This window comes from Cucurbita maxima, unplaced genomic scaffold (assembly GCF_002738345.1).
Source record: "Cucurbita maxima cultivar Rimu unplaced genomic scaffold, Cmax_1.0 Cma_Scf01688, whole genome shotgun sequence".
In the NCBI taxonomy this organism is placed as follows: Eukaryota; Viridiplantae; Streptophyta; class Magnoliopsida; order Cucurbitales; family Cucurbitaceae; genus Cucurbita; species Cucurbita maxima.
The window spans coordinates 1-3,959 of NW_019273704.1; the positions used below are offsets into that span (position 1 = coordinate 1).

General features: G+C 51.2%; 13 non-coding genes and 3 pseudogenes across 13 annotated transcripts; all 16 read right to left on the minus strand.

Annotated features, from left to right (window-relative positions):
* Window positions 1-163: 163 nt before the first annotated feature.
* LOC111475506 lies at window positions 164-282 on the minus strand. Its single transcript, XR_002716548.1, has one exon. It is a non-coding gene; the product is annotated as a 5S ribosomal RNA (ribosomal RNA).
* Window positions 283-421: 139 nt separating this feature from the next.
* LOC111475513 lies at window positions 422-540 on the minus strand. Its single transcript, XR_002716555.1, has one exon. It is a non-coding gene; the product is annotated as a 5S ribosomal RNA (ribosomal RNA).
* A 120-nt stretch (window positions 541-660) lies between these two features.
* LOC111475518 lies at window positions 661-777 on the minus strand (annotated as a pseudogene).
* Window positions 778-910: 133 nt separating this feature from the next.
* Window positions 911-1,029, minus strand: LOC111475516 (annotated as a pseudogene).
* A 26-nt stretch (window positions 1,030-1,055) lies between these two features.
* On the minus strand, window positions 1,056-1,172 carry LOC111475515 (annotated as a pseudogene).
* Window positions 1,173-1,305: 133 nt separating this feature from the next.
* Window positions 1,306-1,424, minus strand: LOC111475514. The gene has a single exon (XR_002716556.1). It is a non-coding gene; the product is annotated as a 5S ribosomal RNA (ribosomal RNA).
* A 69-nt stretch (window positions 1,425-1,493) lies between these two features.
* Window positions 1,494-1,612, minus strand: LOC111475509. The gene has a single exon (XR_002716551.1). It is a non-coding gene; the product is annotated as a 5S ribosomal RNA (ribosomal RNA).
* A 133-nt stretch (window positions 1,613-1,745) lies between these two features.
* Window positions 1,746-1,864, minus strand: LOC111475510. Its single transcript, XR_002716552.1, has one exon. It is a non-coding gene; the product is annotated as a 5S ribosomal RNA (ribosomal RNA).
* Window positions 1,865-1,997: 133 nt separating this feature from the next.
* Window positions 1,998-2,116, minus strand: LOC111475517. The gene has a single exon (XR_002716557.1). It is a non-coding gene; the product is annotated as a 5S ribosomal RNA (ribosomal RNA).
* Window positions 2,117-2,249: 133 nt separating this feature from the next.
* LOC111475519 lies at window positions 2,250-2,368 on the minus strand. Its single transcript, XR_002716558.1, has one exon. It is a non-coding gene; the product is annotated as a 5S ribosomal RNA (ribosomal RNA).
* A 133-nt stretch (window positions 2,369-2,501) lies between these two features.
* LOC111475520 lies at window positions 2,502-2,620 on the minus strand. Its single transcript, XR_002716559.1, has one exon. It is a non-coding gene; the product is annotated as a 5S ribosomal RNA (ribosomal RNA).
* Window positions 2,621-2,753: 133 nt separating this feature from the next.
* Window positions 2,754-2,872, minus strand: LOC111475522. The gene has a single exon (XR_002716560.1). It is a non-coding gene; the product is annotated as a 5S ribosomal RNA (ribosomal RNA).
* Window positions 2,873-3,005: 133 nt separating this feature from the next.
* On the minus strand, window positions 3,006-3,124 carry LOC111475507. The gene has a single exon (XR_002716549.1). It is a non-coding gene; the product is annotated as a 5S ribosomal RNA (ribosomal RNA).
* Window positions 3,125-3,257: 133 nt separating this feature from the next.
* On the minus strand, window positions 3,258-3,376 carry LOC111475508. The gene has a single exon (XR_002716550.1). It is a non-coding gene; the product is annotated as a 5S ribosomal RNA (ribosomal RNA).
* A 133-nt stretch (window positions 3,377-3,509) lies between these two features.
* LOC111475511 lies at window positions 3,510-3,628 on the minus strand. Its single transcript, XR_002716553.1, has one exon. It is a non-coding gene; the product is annotated as a 5S ribosomal RNA (ribosomal RNA).
* A 133-nt stretch (window positions 3,629-3,761) lies between these two features.
* Window positions 3,762-3,880, minus strand: LOC111475512. The gene has a single exon (XR_002716554.1). It is a non-coding gene; the product is annotated as a 5S ribosomal RNA (ribosomal RNA).
* Between the last annotated feature and the right edge of the window lie 79 nt (window positions 3,881-3,959).

The following is a 3,959-nucleotide window of genomic DNA, read 5'->3' on the forward strand; positions in this document are numbered from 1 at the left end:
GTGCATTAGTGCTGGTATGATCGCACCCGACATGCCATGCGCACAAAATCGAATTTAACGCATGCGGGGCGGCATGATCGAAACGCGATGGGCGTGAGCGGGGGAGGGGTTCTCATTTGTAGAGAAACAAAGAAAAGAACTGGGAGAAATTGAAAGAAAAAAAGGGGTGCAACACGAGGACTTCCCAAGTGGTCACCCAACTTAGTACTACTCTCGCCCAAGCACGCTTAACTGCGGAGTTCTGATGGGATCCGGTGCATTAGTGCTGGTATGATCGCACCCGACATGCCATGCGCACAAAATCGGATTTAACGCATGCGGGGCGGCATGATCGAAACGCGATGGGCGTGAGCGGGGGAGGTTCTCATTTGTAGAGAAAGGAAGAAAAGAACTGGGAGAAATTGAAATTGAAAGAAAAAAAGGGGTGCAACACGAGGACTTCCCAAGTGGTCACCCAACTTAGTACTACTCTCGCCCAAGCACGCTTAACTGCGGAGTTCTGATGGGAAACAGTGCATTAGTGCTGGTATGATCGCACCCGACATGCCATGCGCACAAAATCGGATTTAACGCATGCGGGGCGGCATGATCGAAACGCGATGGGCGTGAGCGGGGGAGGTTCTCATTTGTAGAGAAAGGAAGAAAAGAACTGGGAGAAATTGAAAGAAAAAAAGGGGTGCTCCCAAGTGGTCACCCAACTTAGTACTACTCTCGCCCAAGCACGCTTAACTGCGGAGTTCTGATGGGATCTGCATTAGTGCTGGTATGATCGCACCCGACATGCCATGCGCATAAAATCGGATTTAACGCATGCGGGGGGGCATGATCGAAACGCGATGGGCGTGAGCGGGGGAGGTTCTCATTTGTAGAGAAAGGAAGAAAAGAACTGGGAGAAATTGAAAGAAAAAAAGTGTTGCAACACGAGGACTTCCCAAGTGGTCACCCAACTTAGTACTACTCTCGCCCAAGGGATTTAACCTGCGGAGTTCTGATGGGATCCGGTGCATTAGTGCTGGTATGATCGCACCCGACATGCCATGCGCACAAAATCGGATTTAACGCATGCGGGACTTCCCAAGTGGTCACCTAACTTAGTACTACTCTCGCCCAAGCACGCTTAACTGCGGAGTTCTGATGGGATCCGGTGCATTAGTGCTGGTATGATCGCACCCGACATGCCATGCGCACAAAATCGGATTTAACGCATGCGGGGCGGCATGATCGAAACGCGATGGGCGTGAGCGGGGGAGGTTCTCATTTGTAGAGAAAGGAAGAAAAGAACTGGGAGAAATTGAAAGAAAAAAAGGGGTGCAACACGAGGACTTCCCAAGTGGTAACCCAACTTAGTACTACTCTCGCCCAAGCACGCTTAACTGCGGAGTTCTGATGGAAACCAATGCATTAGTGCTAGTATGATCGCACCCGACATGCCATGCGCACAAAATCGAATTTAACGCATGCGGGGCGGCATGGGAGAAATTGAAAGAAAAAAAGGGGTGCAACACGAGGACTTCCCAAGTGGTCACCCAACTCAGTACTACTCTCGCCCAAGCACACTTAACTGCGGAGTTCTGATGGGATCCGGTGCATTAGTGCTGGTATGATCGCACCCGACATGCCATGCGCACAAAATCGGATTTAACGCATGCGGGGCGGCATGATCGAAACGCGATGGGCGTGAGCGGGGGAGGTTCTCCTTTGTAGAGAAAGGAAGAAAAGAACTGGGAAAAATTGAAAGAAAAAAAGGGGTGCAACACGAGGACTTCCCAAGTGGTCACCCAACTCAGTACTACTCTCGCCCAAGCACACTTAACTGCGGAGTTCTGATGGGATCCGGTGCATTAGTGCTGGTATGATCGCACCCGACATGCCATGCGCACAAAATCGGATTTAACGCATGCGGGGCGGCATGATCGAAACGCGATGGGCGTGAGCGGGGGAGGTTCTCCTTTGTAGAGAAAGGAAGAAAAGAACTGGGAAAAATTGAAAGAAAAAAAGGGGTGCAACACGAGGACTTCCCAAGTGGTCACCCAACTCAGTACTACTCTCGCCCAAGCACACTTAACTGCGGAGTTCTGATGGGATCCGGTGCTTTAGTGCTGGTATGATCGCACCCGACATGCCATGCGCACAAAATCGGATTTAACGCATGCGGGGCGGCATGATCAAAACGCGATGGGCGTGAGCGGGGGAGGTTCTCCTTTGTAGAGAAAGGAAGAAAAGAACTGGGAAAAATTGAAAGAAAAAAAGGGGTGCAACACGAGGACTTCCCAAGTGGTCACCCAACTCAGTACTACTCTCGCCCAAGCACACTTAACTGCGGAGTTCTGATGGGATCCGGTGCTTTAGTGCTGGTATGATCGCACCCGACATGCCATGCGCACAAAATCGGATTTAACGCATGCGGGGCGGCATGATCAAAACGCGATGGGCGTGAGCGGGGGAGGTTCTCCTTTGTAGAGAAAGGAAGAAAAGAACTGGGAAAAATTGAAAGAAAAAAAGGGGTGCAACACGAGGACTTCCCAAGTGGTCACCCAACTCAGTACTACTCTCGCCCAAGCACACTTAACTGCGGAGTTCTGATGGGATCCGGTGCTTTAGTGCTGGTATGATCGCACCCGACATGCCATGCGCACAAAATCGGATTTAACGCATGCGGGGCGGCATGATCAAAACGCGATGGGCGTGAGCGGGGGAGGTTCTCCTTTGTAGAGAAAGGAAGAAAAGAACTGGGAAAAATTGAAAGAAAAAAAGGGGTGCAACACGAGGACTTCCCAAGTGGTCACCCAACTCAGTACTACTCTCGCCCAAGCACACTTAACTGCGGAGTTCTGATGGGATCCGGTGCTTTAGTGCTGGTATGATCGCACCCGACATGCCATGCGCACAAAATCGGATTTAACGCATGCGGGGCGGCATGATCAAAACGCGATGGGCGTGAGCGGGGGAGGTTCTCCTTTGTAGAGAAAGGAAGAAAAGAACTGGGAAAAATTGAAAGAAAAAAAGGGGTGCAACACGAGGACTTCCCAAGTGGTCACCCAACTCAGTACTACTCTCGCCCAAGCACACTTAACTGCGGAGTTCTGATGGGATCCGGTGCTTTAGTGCTGGTATGATCGCACCCGACATGCCATGCGCACAAAATCGGATTTAACGCATGCGGGGCGGCATGATCAAAACGCGATGGGCGTGAGCGGGGGAGGTTCTCCTTTGTAGAGAAAGGAAGAAAAGAACTGGGAAAAATTGAAAGAAAAAAAGGGGTGCAACACGAGGACTTCCCAAGTGGTCACCCAACTCAGTACTACTCTCGCCCAAGCACACTTAACTGCGGAGTTCTGATGGGATCCGGTGCTTTAGTGCTGGTATGATCGCACCCGACATGCCATGCGCACAAAATCGGATTTAACGCATGCGGGGCGGCATGATCAAAACGCGATGGGCGTGAGCGGGGGAGGTTCTCCTTTGTAGAGAAAGGAAGAAAAGAACTGGGAAAAATTGAAAGAAAAAAAGGGGTGCAACACGAGGACTTCCCAAGTGGTCACCCAACTCAGTACTACTCTCGCCCAAGCACACTTAACTGCGGAGTTCTGATGGGATCCGGTGCATTAGTGCTGGTATGATCGCACCCGACATGCCATGCGCACAAAATCGGATTTAACGCATGCGGGGCGGCATGATCAAAACGCGATGGGCGTGAGCGGGGGAGGTTCTCATTTGTAGAGAAAGGAAGAAAAGAACTGGGAGAAATTGAAAGAAAAAAAGGGGTGCAACACGAGGACTTCCCAAGTGGTCACCCAACTCAGTACTACTCTCGCCCAAGCACACTTAACTGCAGAGTTCTGATGGGATCCGGTGCATTAGTGCTGGTATGATCGCACCCGACATGCCATGCGCACAAAATCGGATTTAACGCATGCGGGGCGGCATGATCAAAACGCGATGGGCGTGAGCGGGGGAGG